Below are 18,200 nucleotides of genomic sequence, written 5' to 3'. Positions count from 1 at the left end.
ATAACAGTTGCTGAATGTAAGTTAGTGATTACAAGGAAGCTAGAAGTTAAATAGAGTGATTTGCTTTCTGCAAATATGAAACTTGAAATGCTAATTCTAAGACTCTGCTAATAAACAACCTGTAGGGATGTCTGGGTGGCTCGGTGGTTGAGCATCTGCCTTCCGCCCAGAGTGTGATCCTGGAGTCCCAGGATCAAGTCCCACCCACATCAAGTTGCCTTCAGGGAGCCTGCTTCTCTCTGCCTCTCTCTCTCTCTCTCTCTCTCTCTCTCTCTCTCTCTGTCTCTCATGAATAAATGAATAAAATCTTTAAAAAAACAACAACCACTGGAAAGCACGTGTGATTTCTGGTCTTGTGGTTCAGCTCTATACAATGCATGGCCATCTTTCTGTGGGTAAGATGCTGTGTGAAGGGAAATGTACATCACTGGCATCACCTTTATCCCAAACCCACAATTCTTCTGAGCTGCATCACATACAGTGGTGCTCCAGGAAAGGCCATGCATACCTTATCATTTCTCCAGGGCCTCATCCAAGGCTCTGCCCTGAAATCTTTTTGGCTTACCCTAGACCCAAGGAATATGGATTTTCCTGGCTTTCTCCAGGATATCACACATAAATGGTAGTGTGTTAACCGCTGCCCTTGACACATTGAGGGTAAATGCATTTTAGCAGGACGGATAAAAGACCAGCGTTCACCAAAGAGGCAGACATGAGGATTCCTTTGTAAACTGATGAGAGAAAACTGGGTGGCTTATAGCTCAGCGAGTGGTTTGGATTTTTGAGTTAATGTCTCTGGTACGTTGTACTCCTTCCATGCCACTGTTCACACAATTACTTGTGGCAGATCCAAGTCTGTATTTATTTTTTCTAGCAACTTTCTTGAGGGCAGGGAACACGTCTTAATCACCTTACGGTGATTAAATTGTATGGAATCAACCTTCAACAAACATTTGTGGTTGGAGTGAATGAACAAAATGAGGCTGAAAAGACAAGGAGGGCAAGGATTAATAAGCTGTTCGGTCACTTATTCAACAAATAATTATGAAGCCTGTATGTGCTGCTTACTTGGATATGTCTGGGAATACCACTGTGAGAAAAACAGGCATTTGATTTAAAGCTTTCCGTGAGGGGGCACCTGGTGGCTCAGTGGCTGTGCGTCTGCCTTCGGCTCAGGTCGTGATCCTGGGGTCCTGGGATCCAGGTCTGCATTGGGTTCCCTGCAAGGAGCCTGCTTCTCCCTCTGCCTATATCTCAGCCTTTCTCTCTGTGTGTCTCATGAATAAATAAAATCTTTAAAAAATAAATTAAAAAAATAAAGCTTTCCCTGAGCTTATCACTTGCCAGGATTGTGGTGTGAGAGACCTGAAGTGGGGAGTAGAGGTGGTCTGCCTCTGGGACTCCTACTCCCTTTGTGGTTGGAGCCCCCCGTCTTCTGGACTCCAGCCATATCTCCTTTGTGGGGTAGGGGTGAAGGAAAGGGGGTGGCTGAGTGCCTTTAATGTAAGTGGTGCAGGAAATGCCCTTGTTCTGGCAGGAGGCCCTTTTGGGTGGGTACTGGTGAGCTGCTCTAACTAGTCACTTAGTCAGTGTTCTGTGAACCAAGTACAACTGGGGGTTAAGGCTTCCTTCTGCCCTGACATCTCTCTGCAATTGTCCTTCTTTGGTCTGGTAGGGACAGAGCAAATCAGCGTGTTTGCTGTGTATCCGGTTGGGGAATGAGGGTCAGCTCCCCTTGACGCAGGCGTGCCCCAGTCTCTGTGACAAGGTCTCTTCGTACTCCCCACCCCTGCCCCCATACATGACAACACTCTGCCCTTAGCCAAGAACGGGAAGGCTCTGAGTGCCTTCCTCTGCCCTCCTCCCAATTTGGCAGTTGGGGGGCTGGCGATGTGTGGGGGAGGCAGTTTCTGGGAGCAGTTGGTTCTCCATCCCTTAGGGGGTATCACCTCTTTATTTGTAGCTGCCTTTAGAAAATGGGTCCTTTTGGCCCCCAATGTGGGTAGTGAAGCCCGATGGGGATTGTGCACTGTGTTCCCCGGGCACCTTAGTGAGAACTGCTGCACCTGCACGGTGACCCTGACACCAGGTTGAAGCAGGGGGGTCAGGCACCCCGTGAGGGGTGGATGACGGCATGACAGCTACACCTCCTTCGAGAAGGTAAGCTGTGAAGGGGACCAAAGACAGGCCAGGCAGCTGGTGGAGAGGGTGGTTTGAGTGGGGATTTTTTTTTTTCCTTTTTAATTGGAGGAACTCTTGTATTCAGCCACCAAAAGGTGTCAAGTGCCCTTTTGACTTAGGGAAAGTGGTTTCAGTTGGGAGCAGCATGTGATTGCCCCGGGAGCAGGGAAGCAGAGGTGGCCCTTTCCTGTCACTGCAGAGAACCGTAGAGGGCTGGAAGAGTGAGGCAGAGCGGCGTGCATCCTCCTCACCCTGTGTTGGCCAAGAGAAGAAAATATATTCCCTTCGTCAAAGAGGAGGCTTTGGAGAAATTGGCATCGATTTTTTTCTTAATTAACTACATTTATTGGCTCCAACGAGCTCTTAACATGTGCTCTGGGTCATCAGGCTGTATTGAATATTTAGCGTTCGGTGTAGGAGAAACTGCAGCGTGCCTGAAATTAATCAGCCGCATCTTTTATGTTGATGGAAGTAACGTCGATTTTTCTGGAATGGCATAAATTTCCGCGAAGCTGGGAGCCCTGTCTGCACTCCCCACGTGGGCAGCTGCGAGGAGGGGCATGCCTCCTTGTTACGTTGTTGGAGCGTTTCTCTGAGCTGTGGGGGCAGGAAGGGGCTGTCTGGTTTGATGAGATGTGAGCACCTTGGGTATTGGTGTTTTATGATGACTGTGGGAAAATCCAGGGACCTCAGTCCTTCCAAATCTCCCCGAAATCAAAGGGAAGACTTTGAGGAAACGCTCACTTAAGGAAAGCCTCAGAAGAAGACTCTTGGTTTGGGGTCCTACAAAAGAAAAAGGGGACAAGCGTCCAATCTGGGAAGAGAGATTATGGAAGAAAACAGCTGTTTCATTTGTAAAAAGAGGGTAGTGTGTTTAAGTTTTAGCTTAGTTGAGTTTTGGCAAGAAAGTAAAAATGATTAGTGATGTTTGGTTTGGTCCTTGCTGACCAAGGCATCTTTCATTTTTACCCAGAGTTGTGGCCAGCCCCAGCCCTCCTATGGGGTACACAGTAGAGGCTTTGTACCTGCCCATCTGCCCCTCTCGGAGCTCCTCGTGTTGGGGAATCGTTTTAAGTGACACAGAATGTCGTTGTGACTTCAAAAAGAGAACCTGGAGCCATCCCTCTTCTCTGTTGTCTGAAAGATTCAATTTGTCTGTTTTCCTTTAGCAATTTTTGTGTTACCCTTATGCTTATACATCTAAAAATCAGAAAAATAGCAATTTTCATCTTCTCTGGATTTTTTCTACCTAGCTACCTAATCCATTTCAAATAAGGATTTTTTTTTCTAAATAGCAAAACCAGTTTTCTTCACCATTATTTTCCATTTTTGTCCTAAAGACCAGGTGTAAGTGCATCAGAGCCACTACTTTTGTCCTAAGGATAGCGTCTTGCTGTCCTGTCAGGACTAGCAGAAACCGCAGAGGGTGGGGTCCTGCCAATGATACTTCTCAGGCAAATAGAAAACGTCCCTGAGCCCCTGACGTGGCCCCAAAGCTATCTGAGATCTCCAGAGTTGATCATGGTCGTGAGAAATTCCTTTCTCTAAGTAAACAGATTCTGCTTATAGAATGTGGTTCACTGTAGTGTAGCTGCAATCCCATAGAAACGCTGAAGTTTATATAAAACAGCGTATGCCCACTTGAAGCATTTTGTTCTGGCCAGAGGAAGGTAGCCTGGGAAAACTGTTCACTTCTTGTAGTGCATCTTGTTCCAGAGGTTGATCCCGAGGTTCCACCATGGTCTGGAGTATCTTCGAATTGCCAGAGGGCAGCAAACAGCAGCAACGTGTGAGATAACGGTCCAGGGAATTCAGAAATGAGCAAAGCTGCTTTTGGCTTTCCCTTGGTGGCACCCTTTACCCGACCCATTCATAAAACTAGCCCCATAGCGGAAGGGAAGGGTTGTTTGGGCTAAAAAACGGTGTTTGGAGCTCCATGAATCACAGGGTAGTTTTTAACCTCCTTTATTTTGAGTACCACAAAGTCTACCACCACATTTGCTGTAGTTAATTGTAGCCTTCATGGTGTTGATAAAGAAGTCTGCTCACCATCATTTGAAATATGTCTTGGATTCTGTGATGTGTGAAATGTTCAAAAGAGACTGCCTTGCATCTTGAAGAAGGCAAGTAGTCAAATGCAGGATTAATTTAGGCTAAAGGACTCCTTTTCAGAAGAAGGAAGAGAGCTGGGGAGAGGCCCCCCTCTTTCCTGTGTCTCCTTAGGATAGTTGGTACCTGTTTAGGCTCTGAGCTGCTCTGGAAACAGAGAGGTTAAGGGGTGTGTGTGGGCATTTGGTCCTGGGAGTAAGAACCAGATGGTAATAGAAGGATGATTAGCATCCGATTCAGTCTGGTAGTGCATGCATGAAACGTATATAAACCCCCAATATATATACATATTTTTATAGATAAATATAAAAGAAAGATACAACTATTATGTGTGTCTTTCTAAACACGCACACATACACACACACACACACACACACAATAACTCAGAGGCAGACTACCTGATTTGTAACATAGGATTTTTAATTTTGTAAATGTAGCACGGAAGTCAACTTTTGTTTGTCCAAGGAGATACTTTTTAATAGTGGTATGAAAAGCAAATGCATTGATTAAAAGCTGCTCCCACCAGAGGTGGGCCTAAGCTCTGTGTCTTTGCAGTCCTGATGAGGACCTGCTGATTTCTCTGAGTGGCACTCGGTGGGGAGGGGAGGAGATGTGGCACCTTGGGGGAGCCACCAAGCCTTTTCTGTCCCTGCCTGCTACAAGCTCATCTTCTCTGAGGCCACTGCAGTGGCACAGCATTCTTTTTAAACCTTCCTTTCATTCCAGTTGTGGTTATGTGAAAAACCGGTGGCTAATGAGCCGGCTGGTGTTCTGGTAACAAAGTGCTCTAAATAAAAAGTGAAGAACATGTGAGTGAAGAAAGCCAGATTCCAAAGCAGGCCCCACAGAGGTAGTTGGTGAAAATGCAGGCAGGGAGCTGAAGAGAAGCTATCCTGCTTCCATGGGGCTGTCCCTTCCCTTCCATGGAGCTGTCTGTCCCCCATCCCACAAAATTGTCCCCCCCCCTTCCATGGGGCTGTCCCCTCTCCTGTGATGCTTCCTTACTTCCATCATTGCTCCTGTGCCCAGTTTCCAAATCCTGGTCAGTCTGTCTCCTTAACATCTTTCACATCACCCTTTCCTCCCTGCGTCTAGAGAAGGGTCCTGCACTTCGGTCTGTACTCCGGCTTCTCACCTCCTAGAGCTGTAGTGAGGTGTGGTGGTATGAGTAGCTCGGCTCTGGGCCTGGAGACAGTGGGGACCCAGTGAGGGCCCATTTGTCCCTTCTCCTCCCCACCTCACCTCTGGAAGCAGCGTCCTGGCCCATCTCTTCTCCCCTGTGTGACTCCAGAGAGCTCAGCAACCCTTTCCAAGCCCTCCCTTCCTCATCTGTAAAGTGACCGCTTACCTGATGCTGTCACTCCCTACCCAGGACGAGCCTGTGCTTCTGTTCCCTTCTGTCCAACCACACCATACCCTGGTGTTCTGGGCCTACCACATTTGGTCCTCTGGCTGCCTTTCCGCCTCATCTCATCATACTCCCCTTTGTGCCACCTCCAGCTGGGAACAGATGCGGCCTCCTGTCCCTCCCTGAGGTTCCTGGCTCCTTTCCTTTGCTCCTGTGTTCCGTGCCTGAGTTGTCCCCGCCTCCTCCACAGCCACCTTCTGGCCCTGTCCAGTCCAGCTCAATGCTGCCTCCTCCAGGCAGCCTTCCTCTTGCTCCCTCCACAGAATGATTTTCCAAGCTTCCTGGACCTCGGGAATCTGCAGGGTCCTTTGACATGGGTGGGCACCAGGAATCAGTGTCATTACTGCATGCCTCCAGTGACCCTTAGGCTCAGGGAAGTTTGAAACCCAAAACTTTAAACAGAGTTCTTTTTGTGCATGTCATATTTTCCTCTTCAACGGCAGGTCCAGTTCATGCGTGTATTCCCCACAACACCCCATAGTGTCTAATGTACAGAGGGCCCTCTGAGAGGCCCAAACTCCATAAGTCCTGGGGATGTATGCACAGCACAGTGACTATGGTCAATAACACTGTATTGCAAATTTGAAAGTTAAGAGAGTAGATCTTAAAAGTTCTCATCACACAGAAATTTGTAATGAGATGAAGTGATGATTGTTAACCAGATTTACCATGGCGATTATTTGCAACATACATGTGTATCGGACCTTTTATGTTGTATGCTTGAAATTTAATATAACGTTTGTTAAAAGGATACAGAGGCATATGGAAATTTGAAGAGTTTATTTGAGCAAAAATGGAACCAACAGGACAATATGCAACCTAGCCAGAGAGAAAGGAGCCCTGAGGAGCTGTACAAAATGAGACTTGCATAGGCAGGAGAGAGCGGGAACAAGGAAGTTAAACTAGGCAAAAATAAATAAATCATAAATAAATAAATAAATAAATAAATAAATAAATAAATAAATAAATAAATAAATAAAAGAGAAAGAAAGAAAGAAAGAAAGAAAGAAAGAAAGAAAGAAAGAAAGAAAGAAAGAAAGAAAATGTTGGTTTTGCAGGATTACTTTGCTTATTTTGCTTTAGGGGATGGCAGTGGTCTATGGGGCACATTACCTAACTTGCGCTGATCAGGCGATTCCTGACTGACTGGTTTGAGATTCCATTTCTGGAAGAGCGGAAACTGCAATTAACTCTCTGTTTGGTTAAGTCTCATTGCGGGTCTTAGCATTAGCAACTCCATTTTGGGCCTGTTGTCTTGTTTCTAGTATGTTATCTATCAATTATATCTCAGTTTTTAAAAATGTAATGCTTTTCCCATTAAAAAAAAATAAAGCAACAGATTGAGAAAGTTTCTTTCCTTCACGACAGGGCTGAAGTCAGTGAGTGACCTAAGGACAGAGAGTGTAGGGTAGGAGCGCTGCCTGAGGACTTGGCACCATTCCTGGTGTTTTTTTTTTTTTTTTTTTTATGTCTGAATGAATGAATTGTAACTCTCAAACAGGTAGTGGGACCTAGTAACCATCTCCTTATCTTTTCATGTAATCCCATTTCTGCAAGTGACCTAAGCACTCTTCTAGAAGCTGGGAGAAAATGAGTGAGAGAAGGTAGGCAGTGCCCTGCCCTCTGCCCTCACTTGGCTTCCGTTGCACAGGACGGAGACGGGGTAGACAAGCAAACAAGTAATTGGGTGTGGGGACTCCCATGAGGTGACGGAGGGCAAGGGCCGAGAGCCACTTGTGACAGCACAGGTAGGGTGGGAAGGGCCTCCTTGAGGCAGCTGGGGACACTGAGCGGAGATGTGAGCGAGGACTAGGAGGCAGCCGGAGCAGGGTCTGGGCTCGGCTGTTCTGGCCAGAGGGAAGGGCACACGCCACGGCCTGCGGTGGAGAGGATCCGGTGAGGACCAGAAGGGAAGGAAGCCCGTGGGGCTGCGGGCCAGTGGAGTCCAAGGAGGTCTGGAGGCAGAAGCCACAGCCACACTGACAGGAGGATTGGATTCCCTTTTAAATGTCATCAGAGCCACTGGAGGTTTTGAAGGAGGGGAATAACATGATTTGACTTATATTTTTCAAAACTCACTGTGACAGGCTTAGCTGGGCAGCTAGTGAAATTGAGAGTTTTGAACCTCAGCCATCACCATGTGGCGCCACCACAAGCTGGAGATCCGGTGACTGGCCCGTCCTTGCTCTGCAGGGAGGATTCTCTGACGCCCAGCTGCTGTGAAAGCTGCTCTGTTGAATAACAATAACCCTAAACTCTCCTTTAGCCTCCCTCTGTTTGTGTTTCCTTGTATTGTAAAAGGTGCAGCTATGCACGCGGATGTAAAACCTGGGTGGAACACTCTAGAAGCCTGGGCCACTGGAGAGCATGAGTCTGGCACTGGGAACTGCCCTCAGGATGGGGGTCTGCAGCCTTCTCCTGGTGACAAGTCATCGTCTGGTCTTGGGAGCTCCCCACAAGCCAGGCCTCTCGCACCTTCCCTGGTACTTCGTCTCCGCCCTCAGAGCCCCTGTTTGCTGCTGCTCCCCTTGCCCACGAGCCACCCTTAGGGCCTTTAGGACAGGAGGCCTCCCGCACCCACAGCGCTGGCTCCCGCTCTGGGGCTGCCCGCAGCGGAACCCTGACTGCTTTGCTCGCGACAGCTCCTGCAGGATGTGTTGGTGTATTCTCTCCTTTGTTGTCAGAAACTGAGCCCCCCTTCCCGGTGTCCCCCAACACGGTCATCGTCCAAGAGAGTTTTTCTTATTTATTCTCCAGACTGAAACACTCGGAGCACTTTATAGTCACTTTCTCTCCTTGGTAGAATTTTGGGTTTGGAATGACCTCAACGGTGGTGTCCACATGACGGTGATTTTTCAGTTCTTAGAATATTTCTCAGATCTACTCTTGCTTCTGTCCTGCTACCACTTTTGAAGAAAAAGCTTTTTAGAATTACTCGTTTTCATGGCTGTGCTATATTAAGTTTGCGAATTAGAAAACCCAGATTAAAAAAAAAAACAAGTAAAAGAAATCCTTCATGCTCTGAGAGTTGAAATGCATAATTCACTTCCTACCATACATAGCTTCTATCAATACAGATGTTCCAGCAAATAAATGCCTCTTTTAAAAAAATTAAAAAGAGCCACTGGTGAACTAATTGAGAAGATTTGCAGCGTAGAGACATTATGGTAAGTGTAAAAAGCTCTGAGTCAGGGATGCTACTGAGCAAGACAGGCTGTAAGATCCATGGTCTAAAACTAGTGCAGATGGGTTTTTTACTTGACAGGACATTTGTTAAGTAATGATGGTGGCAGTGCCTTTTTTTGAATTCTTTCTCTAATTCCTGGGATTTCTCTAATTCCTTCCACACTAGGGGGAAGCCAGAAACCGGCTTTAGATTCCAGATTCAGATTCCCCTTCCCCTTTATTTAGATTCTGATGAGAAGAGGTGTGTGCAGGTAGGACCTGGAACGCATTCTTGTGAGCCTGGCAGCAGTGACATCCAGCTCTGAGAGGCAGAGGTCCAGGCTTGGGGCCCCTGCCCCAGCCCTGGTGATTGGGAGCCGCTCCCCCTAGTCTAGGAGTCTAGTGGTGGGCACAGTAGGATCCCCATGGCAGCGGGGGTAGTGAGATTTGTCAGCAGTTCCTGACTGCATCACCTCCGAGGCTGGCCTTGAGGCCCCCCTTCAGAGATTGTGCAAACTGCCGATCCTTCTCTAATAAATCCCTTTCATAGTAAAACAAATTAGAGTGAGTTCTGTTATTTGCAGCTAAAACACCCGGTAGAGTTACTTATCCAATGGTGTTTGGGATGTGTAGAGCGGCAGGGGGAGGGCTTTGTCCACAGGCCGCCTTAGTTCCGCACACCAGGGTTACCACTGCAGCTGTCTTTGCATCAGGACAGAAGCAGTGTGTGAAGCGGCCAGGACACTGGATCGGGTGTAGAGGACCACGGCTGTCATCCACCTTAGTGCTGTCTTGCTGCATTAGCTTCATGCAAGTGTCTTCTCCTATTTGGACCTCAGTGTCCTTATTTGTGAAATGAGAGAATTATACGCGATGAACTCCAACGTCCCTTCCTATCTCAACAGTCTTTGATAAGCAGCTTTGGTGTGTTCAACATTGGGGGGCCACTTCTGTTGTCCATATCTGCACTGCCCACTCTAGTAGCTACTGGCCACATTATTTATTGTAAATAAAATATAAATCGATTAAAAGTCAACAGAATTACAAGCTCAGTCCCTTAGTTGCATGAACCACATTTTAAGGGCTCTCTAGCCACATGTAGCTACTGGCTACCATATTGGGTAGTGCAGAGCAGAGATAGAACATTTCCATCTTCACAGAACATTCTAGTGGCTAACACTGGTCTAGATGAAAATGCCATTTGTCTACTTCCTTTGTAGAAACACTGGGTGTTCCATTGTATTTCTGCCTGCCTACTTGAATGATTAATATCCACCTTATTAGCATTCAGCTTGCCTCAAGTGGGACTCCTTATTTATCTATCCTTCCCCGTGACCCAACCCTACTCTTCTCCCTGCCCCTGCCCCTGCCCCACTCCATCTTAGAGAGTGCTGCTCTACCCACACCAACCAGGGTTGAAGCTTTGGGGTTATTTTTGGAAATGTCCTTCTTCCTCAGACCCCACATCCATTTTGGCTCCTAAATTCCATTAGTTCCTCCTATAAATATTAACTGCACGTCTTGTTTCCCTCATTCCTACTCTGTACCCCACAACTGAGGCTCCCCCCTCATCTTTCACTTATCTTCTATTATGAACCTCACCCTTATTTTCTTTTATTTTCTTCCTCCTTCCAGTCTATCGTCTCAGCCCACCCCCAAGGGTATTGAATCAAAATAGCTTAGAAACATAAGGCGGTTTTAATTAGCCCTCTCCTCCCTCAGTCGTCTGTTCAGGGCTTTTCTAGACCTAACAGCGCCATGAGCAGGCTCCTTCAACTTCCTTCTGTGTTCTCCTGAACACAATTCACTCTTTCATTCTCTTCTTTTTCTGCATGTTGGCTCCCTCTTCTTGCATAGGCCCTCTTAGCACCTGGGTTCAGAGGATACCTCTTTTGCAAAGCGCTGCTGACTCCCCTGAAAGAGCTAGATGCCCCCGACCCCCCAGCACTCGCAGTCTTGTCCACCACAGTCAGTGGCTTGGGGCTCAGGCTTAGGCAGCCTGGGTTTGAGAGCTGGTTGCATCACTTTGACTCTATGACCAACCCAGCAGCTCTGTGCTTGACTTTTCTCATCTATAAATGGGTAGTAGTAGTAGTAATACCTACTTCATGGGTTTAAATGGAATAATATACATCAAGTGCTTAAAATAATGCTCAGCACAGACTGAACACTTGATAATTATTAGCTACCATCATCATTATCATCATGCCTCCCACCCCTGAGGACCAGAACCATGGGCTTGGTTTCTTCGGCATTTTTCCTTTGAGCACCTGGGAATAGACGGTGTGCCCATAGGTTGGAAATGGCTGTAGCCCAAACCCAAATCATCTCTGGCCCTTACTAGTTATGTGGCTTTATCAGCCAGTTATTTAATATTACTGCCTCAGTTTCCCTTCTGTGCAATGCTGCCTTAGGAAGACAAGTACTTCAAAATCTGAGTTAAACCAAGTAAATAAGTAAACACCAAATGGGTGAGATCAATCACTCTAAATGTGTGGGTCCATTAACTTATTTCTCAAACAGTCTTAGTATCTACTGTCCCCTACTCAGTGCTTGGAACCCAGTAGTTAGCAGAAGGGACATAATTCCTACTCCAATGGAACTTACGGTTTAGGAGCAGAGGAGAGTTTGTCAGATACCATATGCATGTCTAGAAAAGTAGAGTAGCCAGTAGTGCCGAAAAGAGAAACACATGGTCCTACAAGTGTGTGTCATAAGGCACCCAATTCAGGGGTGTGGCAGGAGCCAGCCATGGGGAAGGTTCCCCCAGCAATGCTTGGATTGAAGGTAGAAGGAAGAGCATACACAAAGCCCTCAGGTGGAGAGGCAGAGTGTTTTCCAGGAGAAAGAACAGAAACAAAGTCCTTGTAGTTGGAGCACAGAGTGAGACTGGGAAGTTGTCCTGGGCCAGGCCATGCAAGGCCTTCCAGGCCTAGATTCTAAGCAGTAACCTGGGAATGTGTGACTGAGCAGTTGGCTGGGAAAGTAGCTGTCGTTAGAACCGACATATGCGTGTGTATCCTGGCACGTTCCAAGTCCTCACTTGGACGATGGAGTCGACATACTGAAGGGAAGAAACTTTCAATAGAAAATGTGTAGTATAGCCTATTAATTTACTAGAGTGGAAGGATCTGTTGTGAGGAATATTATCACCAGTTAATAATACCAACCTTTGCAATGATGTGCATTTTTTTTATTAATTAGAGCAGATTTATTTGCATCCAGAAACTTTTACCCAAATGGAAAAAAAACGATGACGCTATACTCAGTGAGCGGGGAGCCGGGTATACCCTGAGCTCTGTAGGAATAAGGAGCTACTGATGTACTGGAGAATATGTATGATGCCGTGAGTCAGTGTAGTGATTTATTTCTCCATCATTTGCTTTGAAGAATTGTCAAAATCCCAGTGCGCTTGTGGATGTTATACTTCAGACATTACTTATGAAGAAGTACAGCCTTGGAACCTTGGTATTGGTTTCAAATATTAGTCAATGTTTAAGCCCAAGTTCTGTTGTGGTGAGGAAACACACCGTGAAGCTGGTGTGGATCAAACAAAACACTAAAGCAAGCTGTGAGGAATGGGGTCAACCTGCTATGGGGCAGGAGCTTACTTGGGCACCAGCCTAGTACCAGGTGGTTGGTGTGTGCTAAGAGTTGTGTAAGATTTGCTTCCTAAGTATCTGTTTCCTCAGAGTACAAGTCAAAAAGTTACTTTCTGGATCTCCCTTCCATCTAGGGTCAGAATGTATCCCAGGCCCTGCCTTTTAGGTGCATCTAAGAGGTAACTTTAATTCACAAGACAGAACATGAGGGATCCCACAGAAGTGTTTCTGGCCAGGGGTGGTAGAGAGATGTGCGGCTTCTAGATGAAGCCTAGACCAGGGTTCCCGGCATCTGCAGTGCCGGCCGCAGCCCTGCTGGCAGTGGCATCTCCAGAGAAGTCTGGTGGCCACAGCCCTGCTGGCAGTGGCATCTCCAGAGAAGTCTGGTGGACTAATCATCTCCTAGTCTGGCCTGATTCACTGGCCCACCCAGATATCCTGTGATCTAATGTTCTTTAAGAAATGCCTCTTCTAAACAAACTAGGGGTGGTGGAAGGAGAGGTGGGCGGGGGGTGGGGTGACTGGGTGACGGACACTGAGGGGGGCATTTGATGGGTTGAGCACTGGGTGTTATTCTATATGTTGGCAAATTGAACACCAATAAAAAATAAGTTTATATATATATTTATATATATAAAAGAAATATTTTATATTATATTATAATTATATAATATATATTATATTATATATTTTATATTATAGAAATATATATATATATATATATAAAAGAAATGTCTCTTCTGTGTAAATTAGCTAGAGTGGATTCTGTTGATTGCAACTAAAAAAAAACTGTCACACGATGCAGATGAGTGTGGTCAGGGCAGTGAGTAGCTCTGTTCTCGCAGCAACTCAGCGCTGAGAAGGGACCCCGGGAATCTCAAGGTCACTGGATAAAGTTCATTTTTTTTGGGTTGTGCCATCAATTCAGATGTTTCTGCTAAAATGTGAGGCCAAAAAACTTGAAAAACCTCAGGTTATATAAAATTGCACACACAAAAACAACAGGCTTTATGGAAAAATAGAGTTGGGTAGATTACTCGAAACCTATGTAACGCTGTCCAGGGCACTAAGGAAAACAATAGCAATCCTAATGAGAATCGCAGCACAGCTGGGAAGTCACCTGGAATTCCTAGGAAATAAATATTCTGTTAAGTATCTAATGAAGATTCTACCTTTATGGTAGGAGGGGCCCAGGCTGCTGAGTGCTGGAGGCAAGGGCAGAGGGAGGTGGGCGCGGGTGGGGGGTTGTGCTTGGCAGGCAGTATACAACTTGAGCCATGACTGAGACAGGTGGCTCTGAGTCCTTGTTTTGTGGTCGTCTTTCCCACAGGATCTTAGGGAAGTGTCCTCTGTGCTTCCAAGAGCATGTGGCTCAACTGGTGGGCCAGTGGGAGAAAGGGGCAGGATGAGTGGGAATCTGTTACAGTAGTAGTTAGCTCTGTTAGTGACCTTTGTGTTTGGATGCTTTTACTTGGGGGCTATGAAAAAAAATACATATAAACTGATATAATTTCTGTTTTATGTGGACATTGTTCTCCTATTTACCAATTCCATGTGAACCATGATATATAAAGAAGTGTGTGTTATTATAGACCAGACTGTATTTAAAGTGTTCTGTAAACTTGAAAAGGTGCAGGACCCTTGGCCTGTAGGTAGAAGGACTGTGGGAAAATGATCCCCCAGCACTGATTCAGAGGAGGAGCGCCCGTAGAAGAGTAGACTGTTATCACAGGAGACTACAGAGAGGTGGACTAGCCTAGCAGTTAGAAGCACAAGCTGTGGACTAGACCACTGGGTCTGAATTCCTACTCTATTTCATACTAGGTCTGAGCCTTGGTTTTGTCATTTGTAAAGTGGAGATAATAATGATCCTTTCTTAAAATTTATTTAATTAAAAAAATTTTAAAAATTAAAAAAAATAATGACATGTATAATGCATGTAAAATACATAGCTCCCCAAGGGAGGACTTTTGTTGTTGACTTCTCATCCATTTGTCTGTAATGCCATCTGCTCAAGGACAAGGAGAGACAACTAACTCAGAAGTAGAACCTCTCATGGGGTCTAACAGGTGCTCAGTCCGTATTTGTCGAATTATATGTTGGCAAATTGAATTTAAATTAAAAAATTAGAGAAAAACAAAACAAAACAACAAAAAAAAAACCCTGAATTTTAATCTGGTGAGAAATGCCCACATGGACTGCAACCAACACCCTTTTCAGTGTGGAAACTGCTTTGTGGCAGAGGCGGGATGATCTTTATTGAGAGGACAGATTCAAAAGCACATTCTGGACTGGCAGCCTGTGAATCCCGGGTGCTTTGGAGTAACATGAAAGGTCAGACCTTGGAAACAGATCCTGAGGAGAAAGGAAGGACAGCTTGCTGCCCGCCTGGTTTCAGTTGTGACCAGGCCATTTAAAATAAAAACACTTTAGAATCTGAAAGCCCACAGCGTCTGCTTCTAATTGAAAGGTTATTTGCAGACAATATGTTTTTCATAGAGTGACATTTGTGTTTATTAATACACTGAGTCAATTGCAGTGAAATCCATTTTGTAAATGGAAATGGATAATTATTTTTGAACCTTTTAATCACTTTTAAGCAAAATCATGAACTTGAAAGCATTTAGCTGAGGATGTGCATCTGATTACATCAGCAAATTATTTAGCTGGGATGAGATGCAATCTATATTGTCTCCTTCTGCTCTATTGAAGGATGGTTCCTTACTTTGTCTCTAGGTTCTGTGACATCTTTACTCTCATCTGGTTCTTCAGATAGCCATGATTCTAGTCCTGGCCTTTTCACTTATATCAGGGCCTTGAGAAAGTCACTAGAGGTTTCTGGGCATTAGTTACTTATCTGTAAAGCACCTTATGATATAAAAGGTCTCTTCTAATGCTGATCCTATTTAATGGTGGAATTCTATGACTTGATGAAAGTGGATGGGTTCCTGTAAATAGCTGAACAATCCATGAATCCTGGTCTTCCTGGGGCCCCATATCCAAGTTTTAAATATTAGATTTTCTGTTTCACTCAGCACCATGCACAGAGTGCCTACTATGCACAGGATATATTAAAGCCAGTGAGGGAACATAAGCGTAAGCAGCTGTTTAATTTTTCATGGTCTAGCTGGAAAGGGAAAGCAAACACTTAGGGCGTATATGATACATATAAGATCAAGCCAGTCAGAAATGCCAAGAGTTCAAGCATTCTGTAATTGTGGAATATGGAAGGAAGGAAGGATCATACCAGAGAGTCTGGAGAGTGAGACACAGTCCCAAAGATAATATTTATAATTGAATAATGGAACTGGGATTGTACTGTATTTGGTGAGCCTAATGTGGACTATTTATCTTTCATCCTTTTTTTTTTAAATATAGTTGGATGTATCTTTCTCCCTCACTCAATTTATGAGCGCCTTGGACACTTCTCTTTTAACTTTGAGTTTGAAAATCCCATGACATCTAGGATAGCATTTTGTTTAAGGTAAACATCTTGAATGGTGTAACCCCCCTCCCCCCCTGATTCTCCCTGGTTGGCCCGACCAGTGTTCCCGGGCACCTGAACTTGAACATGACTAGGGGAGATAGTCAGATGAGATGGAGGTAAATGGCACAGAGGAACTTGGCTGTGTCTGGTGGGCAGCTCTGCTGTTTGCTTCAGAAGACAGCATCTGTGGCAATAGCCAACCCGGGCGAATCCAGTGTGGATGAAATAGCTGTCTCACTGGAGGTAGCTCTTTGGTTTATGTCTGGAAATAGTGTTTGCACTGTTTAAACACGTTTTCAGTTACCTCTGAGATCTGAGATTGATAGCCAACCTAAAGCTTCCACCTGCTAAGAGCCTCACAGTCCTGTTGCTGATGCATCTTGCTGGGCAGGCAGGTGAGCAGCGGCCCACCGATCATGTGTTTCAAGTGTACCCATAGGTGTGTTTTTGGGAGCAACGGAATCCAGCTATACCATCGCTGCTGTCATCTGGGGCTCGTTAGAGGGATTGTGTCATCCTGCCAATGAAGCTACTTGGATAAAATGAAGTTTAGAGATTTTCTCTGATTTGATAACCTTTACTTTCTCTAATGAGTAGTAAGAGCCTGGTAATTTAGTGTCATTAAAATTTGTTAAACTTCTGAGAAATCAGCCCTGACTCTAAGAGCTGCAAATGGGCCTAGCATAAATGAGTCTGTGTTGGCCCCTGGCTGGTTGGTGTGGTGTTACAGTGAAGAATGCTCACCGGTTCCTCACATCACTGTGGGAGACGGGGATGGGAAAACCATTGCTGCTTGTCAACCCCATAGAGCTGGTGGGAGAACTGGGAGTGTTGGGCTGTGGTACAAAGTGGGGGACGTCCTCTCACACCTGCTGGCTGCCCCAGCACTAAGCTAAATATGCCGTGATTTGCTGACTGCTCTCCTAGCTGGTCTTCCTGGTCCTGCTGAGCAGACACCTGTGGGCCCAGCCTGGCGTCGACTCCTTCCTGCCTCTCTGATGGCTCATGTAGAGCCCAGTGGTTTTTCTTTTCAGACATCATACTGTGTCACCGCACCGGTGCCCTGGTGGATTTGTGCACCTCTGTCATATTTAACTTTGTTGCCTGAGGACACCGAGTAATGGCTATTCACACTACACAGAGTAGAGATACATGCATTTTTAAATAAGGTCTTGTTGTCTCCTACTTGCATGCTCTTCTTATAAAGCAGTCCTCCACCTCATAAACCTCCTACTTCCTGTGCACATAAGCAATAAGAGAATTCCTAGAGAAAGCTCAGATGTATAGGATTCAGATCTACCGATCACATCAGGGCCAGCCTGTGCGCAGAATTGTGCCGCCTATCTGGCCATTGACAAGGACTCTAGATTGAGTAAATCCCTCTTTGCTTTCCATGATATACTGAGAGTAGAATGTACTGTTGGATGTCACCCTTTGGTAGAGGTTTGGCTTTGCATCCATATTTTCTTAACTAATCTTCCTAACTAGTTGCCTGCTTTTTGTAAGATTGCCTATTTGCATTGGTGTGCCAGGGAGGGGTACAGTGGCCTCTCTGGGGGCAAAACCAAGGGAGACCGGGAATCCTAGCCCTTGGGAGGGCTGCTTCTGTGCATAGAGCTCTGGGCTAGAGGACCTGGCCTCAGATGCCAGCACCCCTGCTGCCTGGCCACATAACTGTCCCTATGTCAGTCTCCATCTCCCCATCTGCCGAAGGAAGACAGTGCCTAAATCACAGGGCTTTCTGAGGAATAGGTTAGACGATCTATGTGGGAGAACTGAGTTCCTTGTAAAGTAGTGTATGGCTGGTTACAGGCATGTTGCTCTAACCCGCTGTGCTGTAATTCTGTAGGGGCGGGGGATCTAAAAATGGGGTGATCTTTTTTGCGGATTTCTTAGGTGGGAAAAATAGGCCCTGTTTTCAAGGATGTAGAAGAGACCTAATAGATTAAAAAAAAAATAGTCTTGTAGTTGATGATTCTCTGGGTATTGGCTGAAATCCCTGTGATTGGGGGAGGGAGAACAGTAGGAGAGGGGAGGCCAGTCAGCTTGGTATACAGATAGCTCTGTCTCCACGTCAGACATCAAACATGGACTGGCCTTTTATAACAGAAACCGCTTTGGGGGGCGCGCTTACTGTTTGTGTGCATGTGTGTACGCGCGTGTACGTGTGCGTCTCTTTTTTTCGGTATCTGGATGAAAAACACAGCAAAGATTTTGGCTGAAAGCTTTTTTGCAGTGGGGGAGAATC

General features: G+C 45.8%; 1 protein-coding gene across 5 annotated transcripts in view; it reads left to right on the top strand.

Annotated features, from left to right (window-relative positions):
* HHAT (hedgehog acyltransferase) overlaps positions 1-18,200 on the top strand; it is a 317,033-nt gene that overhangs the window by 179,658 nt on the left and 119,175 nt on the right. The gene's annotated exons all lie outside the window — the stretch shown is intronic.

Source organism: Nyctereutes procyonoides, unplaced genomic scaffold (genome assembly GCF_905146905.1).
Source record: "Nyctereutes procyonoides isolate TBG_1078 unplaced genomic scaffold, NYPRO_anot_genome, whole genome shotgun sequence".
Lineage (NCBI taxonomy): Eukaryota > Metazoa > Chordata > Mammalia > Carnivora > Canidae > Nyctereutes > Nyctereutes procyonoides.
Note: the sequence above shows the minus strand (reverse complement) of the source record. Positions and strands in the feature narration are given on the sequence as shown.